Source organism: Zootoca vivipara, chromosome 4, assembly GCF_965207765.1.
Source record: "Zootoca vivipara chromosome 4, rZooViv2.hap1.1, whole genome shotgun sequence".
In the NCBI taxonomy this organism is placed as follows: Eukaryota; Metazoa; Chordata; class Lepidosauria; order Squamata; family Lacertidae; genus Zootoca; species Zootoca vivipara.
Genome location: NC_142587.1, coordinates 70,457,490 through 70,478,404, shown reverse-complemented (window position 1 = coordinate 70,478,404; position 20,915 = coordinate 70,457,490). Strand labels below are relative to the sequence as shown.

General features: G+C 43.2%; 1 protein-coding gene across 1 annotated transcript in view; it reads left to right on the top strand.

Moving 5' to 3' along the window:
* Positions 1 to 294: 294 nt before the first annotated feature.
* NFKBIZ (NFKB inhibitor zeta) overlaps positions 295 to 20,915 on the top strand; it is a 37,701-nt gene continuing 17,080 nt past the window's right edge. The window contains exon 1 of the mRNA XM_060273707.2: positions 295 to 502. The gene's annotated coding sequence lies outside the window, so the exon portion shown is untranslated. The remainder of the gene's footprint in view (positions 503 to 20,915) is intronic.

The following is a 20,915-nucleotide window of genomic DNA, read 5'->3' as shown; positions in this document are numbered from 1 at the left end:
TAGTCATGGCACCGGTCCGGGTTTTCCGGCAACTCAGCGGGGTGGGGAACGTCCCGGTGACCGGCTCGCCCAGCAAGGGAATTTCCTCCATGCCGAAAAAGTCCGAGCTGCAACTCTCGTCCCTCCACCCCGACTTCCTCTCCCACGTCACGACATTCTCCTTTCACCCCTCCCCCTTTTAACCATTGCAACACCAACAAGGCAACTCAGGACTGAATCACGGCGATAATGATATTGGGGGGGGGGCGGGGGGGCGGAGAGGAAAGAATCCCCGAAGACGTCGAGCTTCATTGTGAAACTTTCCCTTTTGGCTGGAGAGGCGCGCGTGGCGGTGACGGGGCGGGGCGGGGGGAGCTTCTGCCGGCAGAAATTTTAAGCATCCGAGGGAAATGTTCGCTTTGCCATAGAGACGGAGCACATAAGCAGCTGAGGACCCGTTAAGCAGCCGGGAAAACCATCTAGCTCGTTCCCTGAAACCTAGCTTCACTCCCGAGACATGAAGGTATATAAATATATATATTTCCTTATCCTTTAAAAAGGCGAAACCGTGTGCTTCTCACCTACAATCCATTGCTATTGGGGTGTGGGAGAGAGAGGAAGAGGCTTCCTTACAGGTACATGGCAGACAGACTTGGCATGGAGGTTTTCACCAGCTGAATTTCTATTAAAAAACACTTTTATTGTCCATTCCGGGTCGCCCAACCACTACCACAGTGCCCTTTCTCTTGGCAGATCAAGATGAGCAGGCGACAGCAAAGGTTGCAAGGTTTTTAGCTGGGGCAATCCGAATAAGATCTACTATTTGTCTATTGATTCAAAACCCTAAAATGTATTTTATATAGTTGATTTTTTATTTCTATTCTTTGTATATCGTATTGTTTTATTGCTATGGCTGATGGCTGACACAAATAAAGATTCATTCAATTAAAAACACAGAGGTTCTGTCAACAAACAAGCATCAAGCCTGGTTTAAGCTCTGGAAACTTATTTCATGTTGTTATTATTCCTGTTGGACCAGTTGACCCCTGGGGTCCCTTCCAATTCTGCAATTCCATTATTCTTTTATTTGTGTGTGGGAAATCTGAGGTTTGTGGGGCAGGGAGGGGAAAGGGGTTTTGTTGTCTCTCTGGTTATTGAAAGCCAACTTTTAAGGAAACACAAACACACACACACACACACACACACACACACACAGAGAGAGAGAGAGAGAGAGAGAGAGAGAGAGAGAGAAATGTGGCGGGCTGTGCTTGCTCACCTGCTGGCTCCAAGTAGAATTAGTTGTGCTTAACTGCCAGTAAAAATCATTAGACGAGTTTGTCCTGACTGACAAGTCGTCTTGAACTGACAGGAACCTCAGTGTCAGTCAATGGAGCTAGATTAGGGTCTATAAGTATGAATGGGAATGATGGACAGTTGAGATGGCAAGGTAGTGTGGACAAGGAGCTATTTCTAGCTTAGAGAAAACCCAACATGGAGTGTGGTACTTTTAAAGCAAACATGTTTATTGTGGCACAAGCTTTTGCATTCTAGAGTCCATACTGTATTATCAGATCAGATGCAGGAAGTGTTATCCTAAACTGGCAGGTATGTGTGTTTGAAATAAATCTCTATCTGTAAATAAATAAACACACACACACACACAGGCAAGAAGTGAGGTCAGGTGGAAATGAATGTAACAAACACAGACTCTGATAATCACGTGGAAAGCTTAAATGTATGTAAAATGTAAATGATTACAGTGACCACCCTAAATCTACGTTGATAACACAAACATCCATGTAATAGCCCTCAAGCTAATTTACAGAGCTCAGAAGACACTTTCTGTATGAACTTGTTTGCTACCTTGGAGCCTCTGTTTCAGAGAATTCTGGGAACTGTTCTGCTGGCTCTTGTCACCCCAGTCTTCAAGAAGCTGGTACCCTCCAGATGTTTTGTACTGCAGCTTCCATCAGCCCCTGGCTAGCAAAGGCTGTGCTGCACCATAACTCTACTAATATCCCAGGATAGCAAAAGGGGAAGAAAGTCTATCAACTGCACATGGGCAGGCACACAACTGGACCAGTTAATGGGTTGAGGGCCCACTTCCATCTCTAGGTTCCCCTGAGCCATCCTTAACGGAGAGAGATACAGTACTGGAGCTTGGGGAAGTAGGTGCTATTTTCCTCCTGCATCCCAGTCCAGACAATGCTTAATGCTGAGAGGGTCCTGGAGAAAGATGACTTTGCTTCTGCTGACACCAACATAACCAGTTCCTTGCCATTCCTGTTCTGCTTTGAGAGAGACAAACCAGGAAGCTTGAGCTCATACCTGCTTCCCTGCAGTAGGAATCAGTATGGCATGGGGTGGAGTGGCAAAATCAGAGAGTTCTGAGTTTTGTTGCAGCTGCAGAGCTCACATGGGGTGAGTTATAGAGCTGATAGAAATTTGGACAGAATATAGATAGAAACTGATAGAAATTGGGTGGCCTCAGTTGCCATCATGTTTTGCTGTCTCTCCAAAGAAAGGGTCTGTTTTTCTGTGTGCTTTCTTTTATATATGTCTTATGAATATGAATGAGAGGGTTTCTCTGTGATCTTTCACTTTCAATTTCTTTATTGCTTCTACTTCTTTTAACATACCAATAAACATATTCAGAACATGAAAAATCCCCTTTACTGTACAAAGGGAGACAGCAGGCTTTCATTGAAATCAACTTAAGAAATATTAACAAAGTTAAAATTTTCCAGTTTTGAAAACTACTTTGTCTTTAACTTTAGTTATTCCAGAAGAAAATAATTAACTGTTTACGTGCTTTTGTACTACCATTCTGACTAGCACTGTATCCAACAAAGGATTATTGAATGTTTGAACATGGATAGAGTGCCACTGCATAGTTGATTTTTTTCTCAGCTTTATATTACAATGTGCTGCATTTCCTGCTGAGATTCATTTCATTCCTCTGATCCTAAATTTTAAACTGAGTATTCCCATTGCATTTTGTGGGGTTTAGAAAGAGCAGTGCATTAACTACAGTGTAGGTTTATCAAGGAACAAAGTCAAATGATACAATCCTATACTTGCTTAGAAAAAAGCCCAATTGAGTTCAATGGGAATTACTCCCAGGTAAATGTATACAGGATTGCTACCTAACTTATTTTCTGCTGTTTGATGAGTTCAGCTCAGTTTTAAGAAATGAATTCGAGATAATAGTTCAGATTTAAGAAATGAATTCTTGATTACTTTTAATTCTCAAACTTCTTTGCCGCACGCTTTAGAATCAATAAGAGAAAAGTGAAAATCAGTATTGAAAATCATAGTGTGCCTGCTTTATTTCAAACACATTTTCTTGTCTTTTGCTAATTTTTTGAAATTGGAGATATCATATGTCATGTCACCAGCTAGTCAACACTTAGTTTGGAAAAAGGGCCAACTAAATACCTTTGGAAACCTTAGAAGTTGAGGACACGTCAACAGTGTTTTTGTGTTGTTTTCCCCTCCATCATCTTGTGCCGAGAGAAAGATTGCAGGGGAAAGGGTATATGTTATGTGTGGTTTTGTTTTGCTTAATTTTTTACATTTATATCCGACCTTTCCTCCAAGGAGCTCAAGGTCATTGACATGGTGCCTCACTCCCTACCACATGCCACTATACTGTATCACACTGGTTGTAGTAGAGAACTAGGGAAAAAATGAGTGATTATCTGTTCCATTGTTCGTGTTTGTGTGGGTTCTTTGGTTGTATCAGCCCTATATTTGTGATTGACAATTGAGTTATTTGTTCTGCATGCTGGTTATGTCCTGCTTTTAGATTGTAGCAGTCAGAATTGTGGCCTTGGTATGTGGGGATGTGCCTGATATCAAGCATATTGTTATGAGGTTGTTGGGTTTTTTGGATGGGGGTCAGACTCCCCTAAAACTCTGAATTCAGTAAACCATTGGAATTTAAGCAAACCTCTGAATTCTTGGTGTCGGAAATAAGGCAGACCAGCTTCTTCATGAGGTAATTACTTAGTAATGGCCAAGTTGATGACCTAACAAATGGCAGGATGATGGGCCATTAAGCTAGCTGGCTCTTGGGAGCAGCCCCTGCCTGAGCTCAGAGGGACATAGTTGGCAGAGACAAGGAGAGTTTAGTTTTAGCATTGAAGTTTGCCTGATGTAGGCTGGAGGAAAATTGTTTTGGTCTGTTAAACACAGCAGGATGGAGAACCGGGAGGGTGGGGATGGTCACAACACAATGTGGGCTGACAGTTCGACTCCAACATGGCAGCCATGCAACAAACACTGCTTGGAGATTTGGGTGGCATGTAACAATGCATTCCATGGGACAGAATCATTTTCAAACGGAAATGAAGGGTTCCCATTAGTGGCTTAAAATGCAGCGAGGTGACACCCCCCCCCCCCCGCATTGCAGGTTGCATTTGCATGGAGTCATTTCACATCAGAGAGGGGACAGGGATTTCTCCACCTGATGCACAGGGCATTTTTTTGTTTCCCCACCTCTGCAACCTCACAAACTTCTATTCATTAAACTGTAGTCTGTGCCTGTGTGATGGCTGCTGGGTATGTTCACTTTGCTGCTTACACACTGCATCCAAGTTTTCTAATAGGAGTGAACCTGGTTTGGGGGGGGAGCAGTATTTGTCAAGAAACTGCAGGATCAGTATGGATTGTGGCTAACATTGTGTGAATGCGGCTTTAAGCATTAGGTGTAGGAGTGCACTGGATGTGGAGCCAGCGATAATTTGAAAGCCACTAATTTCAATTTAGGGGCAGGCAACCCAGACAACTGCCTAGGGTGCTGAGCAGACGGGGTGCCTGTCATGGGCTATCCCCTCAATAGCTGAAACAATAATACAGTACGGACAGTTCATAAGCTCTGTTATAAAGCTGGCAACACAAACCTGCACAGTCATGATTTCATTACAACTCTTTTTTGTTTTAATCCATGGGAAATGTACATCTATGCCCATTAAAAAAACCTATGTGAGTGATCTGTGATCAAATCCTTTCCTGCAAATTTATTGTCAATGATAAACGATGTCCACAAATGGTGCATCAAATTTATTAAACAGGCAACAAATGCATTGAAAGAAGGTATTCAGAAAGGCACACCAAACCTGTTTTTTCCCCAGGGTACCATTTAGTCTAGGACTGGCCCAGTCTGATGGAATGGCTTGGTGGCAGTAAACTTGCAAAAACCACAAATACTAGCTCTACAGGGTACAGAGAGCTTTTGCACTTAAGCAGAATGAGGTGGTAGTGTTCACTAAATGTGTCCTTTGAGTCTCAGGGTCTGAGCTGCAGATGACCTGGCAATCCTAAGGCATGAATGGTTTTCAGAAGAACTTGTTCAACACTGTTGATATTGTCTGTTAAGAACTCCTGATTAGCCTCCTTGGAGTGTAGTTCAACAGCCACTAGTTTAAACTTCCCTGTGTGATCTGCATAGGCACATTATTATGACTGAATTACATGGTGTATTTAGGGAGATTTTCCTCCCACCGTCACCTTCATAGATAATTGTGCACTGAGAGAAGAAGAAAGAAGAGGAAGTTTTGTTTTTTATCATTACATGTAAATGCAAGGTTTCATTTCATTGCAGGAGATGAATGAGCTGTGAGGTAATGATGTTACAGTGTATTGCACACAGACTAAAATAAACCCATAGTCTTAAAGGAAAACCTGGCATGGATTTTGAGAAGAGCTGGCATTTGACATGGCATGCTTGAGCAGTCTTGTCTATTAAGGCCCAAGAAATTAAATCAATGTCTTTTGTTGTTGTTGTTGTTGTTGTTGTTGTTGTTGTTGTTGTTGTTGTTGTTTGCTTCTAATGAACATATGTTAGTTCATACACATTAGGCTCTTGAGTAATTCCATGCACATGAAATAATAAAAAGTAAAGTATTGATTTCTCGTTGAATAAAATGTTATTTTGAAGAGGCCTGGCATTTTGATAGTTCTAAAAATGTGTGTCATGTGGCCATGATAGCTCAGGATGGAATTAAAAGATTTTAACTCAATTTGGTATGTAGGAGAAGGAAAAACAGCTTTATTTTTGGCAGAAAAGACACAGTGGGGAAAGGTGGTGGTGGTGTTTATTAAGATAATTTTGGTGGGATTTTTTTTGGGGGGGTGGGGGGTTAAATTTCTCTGAAACTAATGCTCTGATTGTCCCCATAGCTCAACAATGTGTCTCAAATCCTTAGTGAGTTAGGGACTTCTTCTGCATGCAAAGACAGGCTCCAGCAGACTGAGCTTGTTGTTTAGTCATTTAGTTATGTCCGACTCTTCGTGACCCCATGGACCAGAGCATGCCAGGCACTCCTGTCTTCAGCAGACTGAGCAGACAAGACTGATTGTGGTCAAGAAGGCAGTTTCTGCATGTCCTATAAAGGGAAAGTGACGGGCATATGGGGTTTGCCAACTTGGGAAAGTAACCCATCTAAGAGAAGGAAAACTCTGATCCTAAACCTCTGCTGCCTTGTGGGGTATCTTCAGGAGAAGAAAAGGCTAAGGAGTAAATCCTACACAAATCTGGACGGTTAGATGGTGACTTGTTTGCCTCCTTCTGGCAATTCTTGCAGCCAAGCTGGTGCCAAACATATTGCTCTGCTTTCCTTTGGACCACATCAGGGTGTCGTAGAGGGGGGACTTGTTGTCTGGGCAGCCCAGGACCTCCATAGACACCACCCAGGCTTGCACCCCAGGGAGGTCACTTTGGTGTTGCTAACGCAGCTGTTTGACTTCACCCCTGGAGGCACACTCCATTGTCTCTTGAGACAGATGGATACCAATAATGCCCTGATGGAGATGAAATGTCATGCACAGTATGATGTGCTGTACAAAGCTCTGTAAAGATGAAATAAATCAGCTGTTCTGCTATGGCATTGTACTGTTTGCATCAAAATGCTGTAATTGGCCATGAAACTTCCTGATTTCCCAAAACGAAAAAGAGAAACAAAGATCCAGTCATTGCATTGGTTAGGGAAGTGTTGATGTTGTCATGGGGAAACTAGCTTTTTAACTGGGAAATTATTTCAATTTCTTAAACCGTAAGGCTGGAGTATCATAAAAAGTTTTCCAAGCAAATATGCAATAGTTCAATACATCACAATATCTCCATTATAAATGCAGTTTCATCAACTTAAACAACAGAGACTCTTGTAGCACCTAGAAGACTGATGACTAATGTTGTATGGCATAAGTTTTTATGGACTACAGTCCATTTCTACAGTTGCATGAACCCCTGATGTTGTGGGTGATATTAGGTCCTGTAACAGTGCTGCCAGAATAGACATGGAGACAGTGGGCCTGCTCTTCCTAGTGAGTAGCTGTTTTAGTCTGGAGGGCCAAGAAATTTCTGGGGTGCAGCACTCATCCAGGATTGGTTTTTTGGGGGAGAAGATCACTGGAGGCTTATAGTGTTGTATAATATTTGAGTTTATTTTCAAATATGCATATTGAGTAGATTAAATATTCCAACAAACAGCCAAATCCACTGCTCATATCAGATCTCTGGTAGAAAGAAGCCAGTACCCCAAAATGCTGCTGGCTTAAAGAGCCAGAAAAAAATCTGCTTTCTCTCTTAGTCTCTGTCACACTTGGAATCTGCAGGAAATTGGCAAGCTTTTCTCCTTGCCCTGGTTAAAGGGAACAAGGATAAGTCATCTTCTTTAATCTTCTCTTAGCCTTCTTGGGCCATTTACCAGTCAACAGTCAGCTCCCATAGAGACATACGCTACATCGCCTGTAGTTTCCCGAACAAAAAAACATGCCTGACAACTTTCCCAGAACTTTTAAGGGAGTAGCCAGCAGTATCTTCTGCTCCATTAACTCTATTCTGTACAAACTTCCAATCTTACAACAATTCAATATATTTGTGTGACACTCCTTGAGGTCAACTCATAAGGCTGGTAGATGGCGCAAAGATGGGCCCGCCATTCTGTCTAGAACAGCACAGTAGGTCATTTTTCTGCCCATATTCCACAATCTCTTTATGCCCCAGAGGATGTCTTCTTCCATGCAGGTTAGATACCGGAACTCAAAGTTGAAGCTAAGCCATCAGGCCTAGACATTAGAGACTCGCCATGGTTACTTAATGGTGAGGGAAATTCATCATGTTCCTGCCCAAAGGTCTTCTGTGTTGGTGCTACTTCTCATCTTGCTGGATAGAAAGTGGCACTGGAAAAACCCTCAGAGCCAAGCCATGGTTCAAATGAAACACTGCTGTCATGACAGAACAGTCCCTTCACAATCACCCCCCATGACACTTGTGCAAAATCACAGCCAGCTTTATGATGGCCTAATGCCACATGCCTCTGAATACCATAAGAAGACCCGCAATGAATTAGGCTAAAAGCCATCTGCTTCACCATTCTGTTCTCACAGTGGCCAGCCAAATGTCTGTGGGAAGCCCACAAGCCGTATTTAAGTCCAGCATCACTCACCCCTCTTGCACTGGTATTTGGAGACATACTTCCTCAGTACTGGAGGTAATTCACAGCCATCATGGCTAGTAGCCATAGGCAGACTTATACTCCATGAATGTCTAAACCTTTAAAAAACCATTTAGGTTTGTGGCTTATAATTTCCCGGGTTCCTTTTTTAAAAAAATGGGTTTTACATTAGTCCCTTTCTATTTCTCAGGCACAGAGGACAACCGTAGGGATAAGTTCCATATCTGTCATTTCACATTAGAACACTTGGGTAGATGCCATGTAGACCTGGTAATATGTTAGTTTATCACTGGAAGGACATTACACATAGGTGAATGCCCTCACCTCAAAGCCTCTTCATTCTTTTCCCAGACATGCTATGAATCATGTGGCTGTTGATTTCTTGCGTATCATTTACTGATTCGATTCTCCTTCCTAGAAGGAAGCCTGCTGTTGACACAAATCTGTTCCGGTTGTTACAACAGTTTGGCTGCCCTAGACAGGTGGCTTGAGGCAGATGCGAGCATTAACATGTATTACAGTGTTTGCTAGGGCAACTGGTGGCTTCCCTCAAACTGAATTGGAATTCATTTTAAAAGCTGGTCTTCTACAGTAAGAGCTGTTCGACAGTGGAATTTGCTGCCAAGGAGTGTGGTGGAGTTCCTTCTTTGGAGGTCTTCAAGCAGAGGCTTGACAGGTATATGTCAAGAATGCTTTGATGGTGTTTCCTGCTCGGCAGGGGGTTGGACTGGATGGGCCTTGTGGTCTCTTCCAACTCTATGATTCTTCTTCTTCTTCTTCTTCTTCTTCTTCTTCTTCTTCTTCTTCTTCTTCTTCTTCTTCTTCTTCTTCTTCTTCTTCTTCTTCTTTAGCAATGGACTTGACGTGGGGTTACTTACTTGCTCCTGCAATAGGGATGAACTGAAGGAAATAGGCTAGGTCCCCTTGGAGCCTCTTACTTGCAACTGTTGCTGTACTCTTCCCTTGGAAAGCTTCCTTAAACTGTCCTCTAGAAATGCCACCTACAAAACTGCAGTTTGATATATGGCGCCACCCTTGTAAAATCAAGCCATACAGAAAAAGGATCACCATCATATTCATATTTCAAAGTTCCACAGAGGAGTAGTATCGATGACAACAAAAATCCCAAAAGGCATCTTGGGACACTTTAAAGTCTAATAGTTTTATCGCCAACACACCCGAGAAGACTTGAGACAATAAAGATGAGTAAAGATGAGTATTTATTAAAATATAGCAACTGAAGAATCTGCCAATCAGAACAATGAAACCAAATTAACCAAAACTGATGAGGTCTGGGTGGTTAGGTGGATTGATGGGATGATTTCAACTGCCCCATCTCCTAAGCGAACTGCCAGCCACACACTTGAGATTATGCAGCAAGGCTTGAAGAAACTCCTTCCTCCTCAATGTGTGCTGTTTGGGTATATGAACCTGACATGTACACTGTGGTTCTGTTGGCCAACATTAACCTCAATGAGAAGAGGGGAGAGGGGAGTGTGGGGTGGAATGGGCTTAAATAGCCTGTTTTCCCTGATAGGGCAAATTGCCCCCATATTGTTGCCCATGTTACCCCTGTGGGAGAGTCCCATCTCTTCTCTTCTTGCAGGGGAGGAGGGTATTCCCCCATACAGGGAAGGAATGGAATTCTGGCATTGGGTTTTGTAGCTCAAGTCCATGAGAACTTGTGACAGAACAAAAATTAGTATTTGAGGTGCAAAAAAGGACTTTTTGCAGTTCTACAAGGTTCTATCCTGTCTCCCATGTTATTTGATATCTACATGAAACCACTGGGAGGTGTCATCTGGTAATTCCAAGTGTGGCATTACCAGTATGTGTATTACGCTCAACTCTCTTGCTCCACACCATCCGATTCAGGAGAGCCTGTGCAAATGCTGGGCTGCTGTCTGGAGGCAGTGATTGGCAGGATCAAGTTCATTAAACAGAAGCTGAATCCTAATAAAGGTAGCAGCTTTGCGGGTAGGTGATTCCCATGTCTTAGAATTAGGTATATGACATATTAATAACAGGGAGGCACTTTCCCTTGGAGAACAGTGCACAGTCTTGGACTACTCCTAGGTGCACAGTCTAGGAGTACTCCTAGATTTCAAATTGTCACAGGAGGCACATGTGGCCTCAGTGGCAAGAAGTCTATATCCGCTTCTGCTGGTTCATCTGCTAAAACCAGTCTTGGACTGGGATAACTTGGTTGCAGTAGTGTATGCTCTGATAACTTCCTGATTGGATTATTGCAATGCACTCTACGGGGAACTTTCTTTCAATACTGTCTGGAAGTGGCAGCAGTACGGAATGCTGCTGCCCAATTTCTGAATAGGTCATCTAAATGGGATCCCAGAACACCAGTCTTGAAAGCAATGCACTGGCTGCCAGCGAACTACCAGGCCCAATTTAGAAGACATCGGAAGGCAGCCCTGTTTAGGGAGGCTTTCAATGTTTAATCAATTATTTTATTTTATTTTATTTTTCTGTTGGAAGCCACCCAGAGTGGCTGTGCAAACCTAGCCAGATGGGCGGGGTATAAATAATATATAATATATTATTATTATTATTATTATTATTATTATTATTATTATTTTGGTACTGATCTACAAAGCTGCAAATGGTTCAGGAGGACCCAATTACCTGAAGGAGTGCCTTCCCCAGTACCAGCCAACTTGGGTTTTAAGAAGTGTAGTTGTCAACACGGCACGGGAGCTGCTATACTGTACAAGGCAAGGCCTTCTTAATGGTGGTATCCTGGCTTTGGAAATCCCTCCCTATTGAGATCACGGACATGTTCCTTGCATTATTTTCACTCATGCAACACCTTAAGATCTATTTGTCCAGCAAGCCTTTTGATCATAAAGGGAGAGTCAACATGCGTAATTTAAAGTTGGCTCTTATATTTTATCTTATATGATGTTTTGTGCTATGGTTTCATTTGTGTGTGTGTGTGTGTGTGTGTGTGTGTGTGTGTGTGTGTGTGTGTTTCATGTTAGCCGCCTTAAGTTCTCAAAGGGGGAAGGGCAAAGAACTGAAACAACAAAATCAACAACAAAATCAACAACATCACTTTTATTATTAGTTGGCACTGAGGCCATTCTCTAGTGATAAGGATAGGGCAGTTGCTTTTGTGTAAATTAACCTGGACTTCTACTGTGTTACTTTATTCCTGTTCGTGGAGCAGGGGAGAGCGGATTGACATCAGTGGCAACCACTTTGGTACAGCAAATATTTGTGTAGATAATGCAATGTTTGCTAATTATAAACTGTCTACTTTGAGAATGTTCTTGCGACCAGCTTCCTGTATGGTGTCAATAAAAGAGTCTTATCAGTTAATTTATTTAGCTCTTTTTCGGTTGGTTCAGTGATAACCATCTTCAAATATCTAAAGGGCTGTCACATGGAAGATGGAGCAAGTTTGTTTTCTCCCGCTTCAAAGGGTAGGACCCGAACCAATGGCTTCCAACCAAGCCAAAGAAACCAAGGGGCATTCTGACTAAACATCTGGAAGAACTTTCCAACACTAAGAACTTTTTGACAGTGGAACAGACTTCTTTAGAAGGCAATGGATTCTTCTTCATTTGAATTTTTAAAGTAGAGGTTGGATGGCCACCTGTCATGGATGCTTTAGTTGAAATTATTGCATTGCAGGGGGTTGGACTGGATGGCCCTCGGGGTCCCTTCCAAATCTGCAATTCTTTGATTCTATGATAACCTTCATTGAGGAAAGGAAATGCAACACATGCTGTTCAAAGGGGCAGACTGAGTAAAGTTAACTTCTATCCTTCTGCTGTGCCTCTTTGACACCAAGGTTGCAATCCTATGCAGCTACTTGTGTTGCAGCTAGATGTGATGTTAGCCACCTGGATGCAGTTAACATACATATATTTTTGGGAGTCATATGAGTAACAACCTGAACAATCTCCATAGTGAGTGGTGAGGAGGGGCAGTAGTTCCTCTGTTTTTCCTCTCTGCCAGGTTCTTGAGAAAAACCCCTCCTCAAGGCTATCTGCATTTCAAATGAAGCCTCCATTGGCACCAATGGCAGCTTCCCTTGTAATGAAAATAATAACTTCAAAGGGGTGTTTTTACTGGGAACCTGGCACCCATATTCTTGGGGATGCTGCCATATCTTCTTCCTCTTCCTCTTCCTCTTCTTCATCCATTCTATATACATGACCAAGCCAGCGTAATAATCGCTGCAGACATGCTGGGAATGTGGGCTTGGAAGAGCACATCTTTGAGACTGTCTTGATGCAGCACATATGGAAGGCATTGAGGTGTTGTTCCTGGCAGGTGTAAGTTGCCCCTGACTCACTTTCATAAAGCAGCATGCTCTCAACACACAAACCTTCATTTTGGCACTGTTAGCACCTCTCTCCCTTGGAGAGGCGAGCCATTGCTGTTGCTTCCTTACCAATATACTTATTTAGCTTAGAGTCAATGGAAAGGCTGCTGGTTAAGGTGGAGCCCAGGTAGATAAAATCATCTACTACCTCAAGTGTGTGGTCATCAATGCTGAGGCGTAGAGTGCTGGCAACATCTTTTGACCCAAGATGCTGGTCTTTGTCAGGCTAATGGTGTGGCCAAACTCCCTGCAGGCTTGGGCATAGCAGCTGATGAATCTTTGTAGAGCTTCCTTGGAGTGCACTGTCAAGGCTGTGTCATCCACAAACAACATATTGCTGATTAGAACCTGCCACACTTTTGTCTTGGCATGGAGATGTGCCAGGTTGAAGAGGCCCCCATTGCTCCTTGGATGGAAGTGCAAACCATCTTCAGTTAGCTGGGCATCCGATCTTGTTGAGCAGTGTGAAGAGTATTTGTGCTGACGAGGTCAAGGTCTATGAAGGGGCATTTCTGCTCTCAACATTCCTTCTGCAGCAGGCACAGAGAGAGAAAATCCTGTTGACATCTGAGCTGTAAACAGTCCCCATGGAAACACAAGTTTGTAGTTTTCTGGACTGTTTCCTTGGCTGTTCAGCTAATGGCTGTTATCCGATGCATCTTTGCCCAAATTAGCCTTATGTGCCAGTTACACCCATTCCTGAAAACTGCAGATTTGGCTGTGATGACACATGTTTTAGTTACATCCTATCTGGACGAATGTATTGCACTGTGCGTGGGGCTGTCTTTGAAAGGTGCTTGGAAACTTCAGTTGGTCCAGAATGTGTCTATTAAGTAGGACTGCCTGCAGGAAGCTTGTGACTCCCTTGTTAAAACAATTGTGCTGGCTTCTGATCTCTTTAGTCACTAGCACTTCAGAGTGCTAGTGATGCCCTTTAAAGATCTTGATAATTTGGGAGCACAGTATCAGAAGGGCTGAGGGCTGCCTTCTTTCTTCTGAGCCCGCCTGTTTATTAAGATACTCAGCCTTCTGGGTATCCCAATGACCTCTTGAATGCATATGGTTGGGACCAAGGAGAGAGCCTTTTCAGGTACACCCCCCACAGGGAAGCCTGCCTTTCTCCCTCTTTTGCTGCAGTATAAAGATTTCTGTATTAGGAATGCTTTGGGTTAATTCTGCTGGAAGCTGTTTCAATTGTTTTATCTGGTGCCTTTCTTTACTTCTTTCAATTACTGTTTTAATGTCTGCTGCTTTTAATTTGTGTACAGTCGTACCTCGGAAGTCAAACACCTTGCGAGACAAATGTTTTGGCTCCCGAACGCCGCAAACCCGGAGTGATTGTTCAGGTTTGTGAATGTTCTTTGGAACCCAAACGTCCATCGTGGTTTCCGTGGCTTCCGATAGGATGCAGGAGCTTCCTGCAGCCTATAGGAAGCTGCGCCTTGGTTCCTGAACATTTTGGAAGTCGAACGGACTTCCGGAACAGATTCTTTTCGACTTCCGAAGTACGACTGTATTTTTCAAAAATAGTATCCGTCGCCTTTTATTGCTTTAATAGATTGTTTGCTGCCTTGAAGTCTTTTTAAGGAAAGACTGGATTAAAAATGTTTTACTGTAAATAAAATCACATCTGATCAGGCTGCTCAGCTGCTTCTGCATGGACACTTTTCTAAGAACCTAAACCCTAGGGGCCACACAGCATTGCTGTTTCACATTTACTGGCCCCTTCTCCATTCACATATTAAACAATGGTTTAGCACCAACAGCATCACCTGCACAACTGTCTCAAGCTCTTTGTCTTCTGTGCTCTCCCTCACACCTGGTCGAGCACTAGAGTGTACAGTGGTGATCATGGGAACCTCCTATGCTGTTCTGCTCACGAAATTGAAAAGGCAACATTTTTTGTTGGACAAATGTGTATTGCAGGCATGGTCATTTTTGTGATGCTCCCATTTCAGTAGACTTGAACTTTGCAGGCAAATTTCCTTTTACGTTATGGCCTTGATTAATCATTAGTCATTTCCACAAACAACGGTCACCTTTGATTCCTTGCTGCATTATGTACGGTAATCCATTAATGCCAAGTTTTTCCGCTCTGGGAATTTTCTCCTGGCCTTAGAAAATCTATAAAATGTTGATGGTCAAAAAATGTTTCATTGGCACTTTTAAAAGTTATTTTGTACTACAAGAAATGAATAGTTAACTTGACGGGCACAGCTATAGTGGTTTTAAGTTTCACTTTCTTTTGTGCAGATTATTTCTTTTCTTTACCGTTTTTTGTGGATATCTGCTTGTATCAATGGTGGTTTTGTGCGTTGTATGCATACAGGGCTGGGCACCTGGCTTTCATTTATTCCCCCCTCCCCATCCATTGCAACCCCCTGATGGTTGGGGGACCCTCCAAAACAGTATGCACAGAAGGTTGTAGCAGGGGCTAGGATTGGTAAAAATTGGATGCTCCACCTTGCCCAAGCGCAAGTACTTTTTGCTTCCAAAGCCACCACTGGATACAACCCTAAGTTACTCTTCCATTAAGAGCCCTGATGGATCACACCAATTCCTCATCTACTCCAGCATCCAGTGGCTAACCAGATGTCTATGGGCAAGGCATGAAAGCAACAATACTCTCCCCATTCATGCTAATGGGCTGCATTTGTGATATGAACAGCATAGCTACAACACTTTCATAGGACCCACAGGCACATAACTGTGCACAATATGACAGCCTTTGTTTTCTAGGTCTCCGTTGGTGATAGTTATTCCTTTTTAAACAAGGATGATTAGTGACTGCTGTATGTTTTTTGCCAGCTAGTGAAATGTTCAAAAAGCTCCGAGGACTGAACAGAAATCTGTTTATATTGTTTTCCTTTCTTGAAGAAGTTTTGTGTGACATAAAACCACTTCCGCATCCCATGGAGGTGGTGTTGTGGGCTTGCCCCGACCGAACTCTCGCGATGGGGGCTGAGAGCTCAGCCTCCTCGCGAGGTGGGAGTTCCTGCCTCCGTCAGACCCGGGCCGACCAATAGGGTCGGCCGGGAGGCGGGGCTTCCCCTCCTTTAAGCAAGCCGGAGGCGGGGACTGAGCCTCTTCTTCCCCGGCTCCCAGCCCGATCGGATCCCAACCTGATCTGCCTTCCTCCTCTTCCATGCCTGCACCTCTGCCCTATTTGGCAGGTTGGGGCTGAGAGACAGGGACTGGCCTATTGTCATCTGGGAACTTCCTTGCTAAGTGTGGATTTAAACCCAGCAGTTCTCCCTGGGCAAAGCCCCACTGCTCTATCCACTACAACACTTTGACTCAATGTGTGGCTTTAATTAATTCCTCTTTGGCAAACCAGCATACAGAGCTAGACTGATCAGTTAAGGTCTCACCAAGCATTCTGTTAATGCCTTAAGAGGGGTGTGTGGGTAGATGAGTGTGCTCCTCCTTCATCACCATTTAAGCCAACCAATTCATGGCAGGGGACCTACTGAAGTGGGGGGGGGGCCCTCCTGTACTCATGGAGGCTCCCTGCACATGAGAACCACATCAGGGTTCTTAAATCAGAATCTGGGGGGTGAATGGAATAGTTATACTACTGTGCTTGTCCCTGTGGCTCCTCTCACATGATGACATACTATTTGACTGTCCGAAGAAGGCTTTGATTAAAAAACAACAGCAACAACCCTGTCCAAAGAGACACACACACACACACCCCCCCCGCACCTCAAAACCAGCACATGCAATGCTGTCTAGATACTTGCAGGACACTCAATGAAATAATAATAATAATAATAATAATAATAATAATAATAATAATAATATATTATTTATGCCCTGCCCATCTGGCTGGGTTTCCCCAGCCACTCTGGGCGGCTTCCAACAGAAAAATAAAACACAGTAATCTATTAAACATTAAAAGCCTCCCTGAACAGGGCTCCCTTCAGATGTCTTCTAAAAGTTTGGTAGTTGTTTTCCTCTTTGACATCTGTTGGGAGGGCGTTCCACAGGGCAGGCGCCACCACCGAGAAGGCCCTCTGCCTAGTTCCCTGCAACTTGGCTTCTCGCAAGGAGGGAACTGCCAGAAGGCCCTCGGTGCTGGACCTCAGTGTCCGGGCAGAATGATGGAGGTGGAGAATATCACTCAATTCCTTTAGATAACAATGTCTGGTATTTATACAGAACTGAGTATATTATCTGAGTATTCCTCACAGCAACCTTGCTATAGTGGCCAGGATCATTAACCCATGTCCATAGTACAGATGGCAGAGGTAAAGGTAAGGGTAAGTTAAAAGACTCCTGGACAGTTAAGTCCAGTCAAAGGCGACTATGGGGTTGCAGCACTCATCTCGCTCTTAGGCCGAGGAAGCCGGTGTTTGTCCACAGACAGCTTTCCAGGTCATGTGGCCAGCATGACTAAACCGCTTCTGGCACAATAGAACACCATGACAGAAGCCATAGCACACGGAAATGCCGTTTACCTTCCCACCTATTTATCTACTTGCACTGGTGTGCTTTCGAACTGCTAGGTTGGCAGGAGCTGGGACAGAGTAACGGGAGCTCACCCCCAGATTTGAACTGCCAACCTTCTGATCGGCAAGCCCAAGAGGTTCAGTGATTTAGACCACAGTGCCACCCGTACACCTTGATGGCAGAATGAAGTGTTGAGGCTGGGAAACTGAACTTTGGCTAGACACCAATGAATGAGTACATGCTGTGATTTCAGCTGGGGACTTCCAGCTCATGTTTCATACTACAGTTCCATTCCTCTGCATGACTCAGTGGGAATAACTACATGTTACATAGGGATGGGAAAAGCAACAAAATTCAAGTTTATGATGATATCTATAACTAATGATATTCATAACCACACAAGCATTCACACACAGCAGGAATATATTTGCTTATGTGCCATCCACAATGAAATAAAGCCAGTATTTGAGAATCCAGTACCTAACAACTTATTCGGTGCTAGCTGTGGCATTAGGAGAAAGTCAGGGGGAAATCCCGGAAAGCTTTAAAATTTAGATGGTAGCTGAGTTTTCTGGTAAAATAATTGATAAAACAATCCTATTAGAGATCTAATGAAACACTGTAGGGCCATATTGTTTTGACAAACCACTTGGAGATGGGTATCCACCTTTTCAATCTAAGGTTGAGTCACCTACTCTGAATTGCCCAGCCCTGTAATCCCTCCCACTCATCTCACATCATGTTAAGAACATGATTAAAAAAGCAAATTCAGAAGTGTTTTGGAAACATTGATAATGTCCACTAGGTCCAACTGTTGAAGAAGAAATGGGTTTTGTCCAAGGAGCAGGTGGCAGGGGGAACAACCTAGCTTCTCATCTCCTTAAACTGGAAAAAGAGAATTGGTTGATCCATTCTCAAAGAGTGTTAAGGTTACTAGACTAAAACATCAAAATGAAGGGGGAAAGCATAAGGTTGGAATTATGATACTGATAAAATCACTTGGCTTGTATCCACAGATGTGCACTTTAGTCTTGGGAGAAGATCTCTATCCTCCTATTGTTTTGATCTGTACTTCCGCTGATATGACTCTCTTTTTAAGTAGAGATTAATCACATTTTACGTGAGGGTTTGGTTGCAAGAGTTATGCGTATAAGCAAAAATCATGTACAGTGGTAATATAATAATAATAATAATAATAATAATAATAATAATAATAATAATTTATTATTTACATCTCGCCCATTAATCCATTTCATACTTTTAAAAACAACCCCTAAAACAGCAATTTAACATGAATTTTACTATCTAACGAGACCATTGATCCATAAAATGAAAGCAATAAACAATATACTGCAGTCACACAATCAATCAATCAATCAATCAATCAGTAGCTGAACTGGGTTCCACACAGTAAAAAAAAAAAAAAGAGCTACAAAAACGCAAAACAAATAGCGAAAACAGACAGACCTTACCTCAGTGTAACAATACACTGACACTCAAATTGTCAGTGTAACACTCAAGACGGAAGTGTGGCACCCAAATCGGAAGTGTAGCCCTCAAAATGGAGCACGTTCGACTTCTGAAAAAAGTTTGCAAACTGGAGCACTTAAAACCCAAAGTGGACCTGGCAAGAAGAGAGCTTTAAACCCCTCTGCCTTTCCTCCAGGCAAGTGTGTGTGCTATTTCTGGGAGTGGTGGGGAAGTCAGACCCCCCCCCAATCCACTGTACAGTGTCAGAACATCATGCAATGGGACAAGAGGGGGGGTTGTTCTGTCTGGCAAGCTGGCACTGAAAGATCAAATTACCAAGACACTGCATTCCATAATCCACATTTATATATACCTCAAAGTTAGTGAGATTTAAAAGTTCTTTTAACTCTACCTTGGAAATCATGGAACTTTAAAATTCCTATCTTTGGCTGGACTGTGCTGTCTGTGTGTCTGCATGGCCAAATCACCAGTACTATTTAATTAAGCTGGTGTCAAAATGGGGCAGCTGGAGGATTTCCTTCAGAAAGTTGTCATTTTAGCTTGAAAAAAATTCCATATAGAGGCCCATAGATCTGGAATGTCAATAACAATACAGTACCTAAAGTTTTGGTATGTGTATGTGTGGGATTCTCTGTTTGGTGTCATCAGTTTCAAAGCTCAAAAAGTTGTGCAATTAACTGACAAATCATGATGCGGCTTAAAACCTAGAGCACGTCTGTTTAGTTTTCTCATACTTGGAAAACACTTTCACTTTTAAAAACTCCTCCATTTTGTGTTTCAAGTTTTTGAATTAATGGAATAAAAGGAAAACAGAAAAAGAGCAATATATTTGACACAGTAAGCTATGTGAACAGATACTATGTGTAATTTCAACTGATACTACTACTACTACTACTACTACTACTACAGTACTGCTTTTTATCCAGAGTATCTCATGATCTATCGGTTGATCGTGGGGTGTCCCTGGTCGATCACAAGACCCCTATCTCCCCCCCTCAAAAAAAACCTCAACAACTTTGGCTGATAGTCCCCCCAAAAGCTCAACAACAGAAGTTTGGCCTCAATAGATTTGAATTGTGAAGTAAATGTTGAGCATACTGGTGGGTTTAAGTTGGGGCTGTTTAGGACTACAGGGTAGGACTACAGCCTGTTTCTGTGATACACTGGTCTTCATTTAGTAGCACTTCAGTGGTATTTGAGTACTACTTGTAGTCCTGCTGAAGATGTCCATGCCATGCAGAATTTCTGTAGGTAACTGTAGTAAGAAATGGGGCATTCATTTCAGGACATTCCCTCCTACTCAATTTTTTAAGATTTCATTTACATCTTTTCTGTCCAGATGAACAGTTGTACATTTTGGAGGGGTTTCTGCATGTGACTTTAGGATATGTTAATTAGGTGATCAGTTTATCCAGGGCAGCTGTCTACCAGCTCCATCTGGTACGCAGGCTGAGACCCCTACCTGCCCGCGGACTGTCTCGCCAGAGTGGTGCATGCTCTGGTTATCTCCCACTTGGACTACTGCCATGCGCTCTACATGGGGCTACCTTTGAAGGTGACCCAGAAACTACAACTTAATCCAGAATGCGGTAGCTAGACTGGTGACAAGGAACGGCCGCCGAGACCATATAACACCGGTCCTGAAAGACCTACATTGGCTCCCAGTACGTTTCCGAGCACAATTCAAAGTGTGGTGCTGGACTTCCATACCATCTCTCCGGTTCCCACGGGGTAATTTATGAGGCTGTAAATGGGAGTATGCAGCCTCCGGAAGTCTTCCCGGGGGGGGGGGGGGGTTACAGGAAGATGCAGTCTCATCTGCAGATGCCCACCACTTCGACTTTGGAAGGAATGAGGGGCTGGGGGCACTGGATGGAAAGCCCCTGTGGGAGCCTGGATCTCCCGGGATGCTGATTCTACGAGCGAAAACAAGCTCCATGACAAGAGAAAGATTGGTTATAAGTCATGGACATGCTTCAGACAAGGAAAGAAGATTTATTCTGCTATTTATTCAGCCACTGAGAAAACAAAAGATAACAGAGGAATGTACCCAATAGCAAGAAATGGTATGTAACGGAGCGGAAGCGGGGAGCGAGAATTTTATAACTCTGCTTTACTGTGCCTTACAATTTACTTAACAAATCTCCCTTCTGAAGAACCGTAAACAACATTTATAAAGCAAGCGA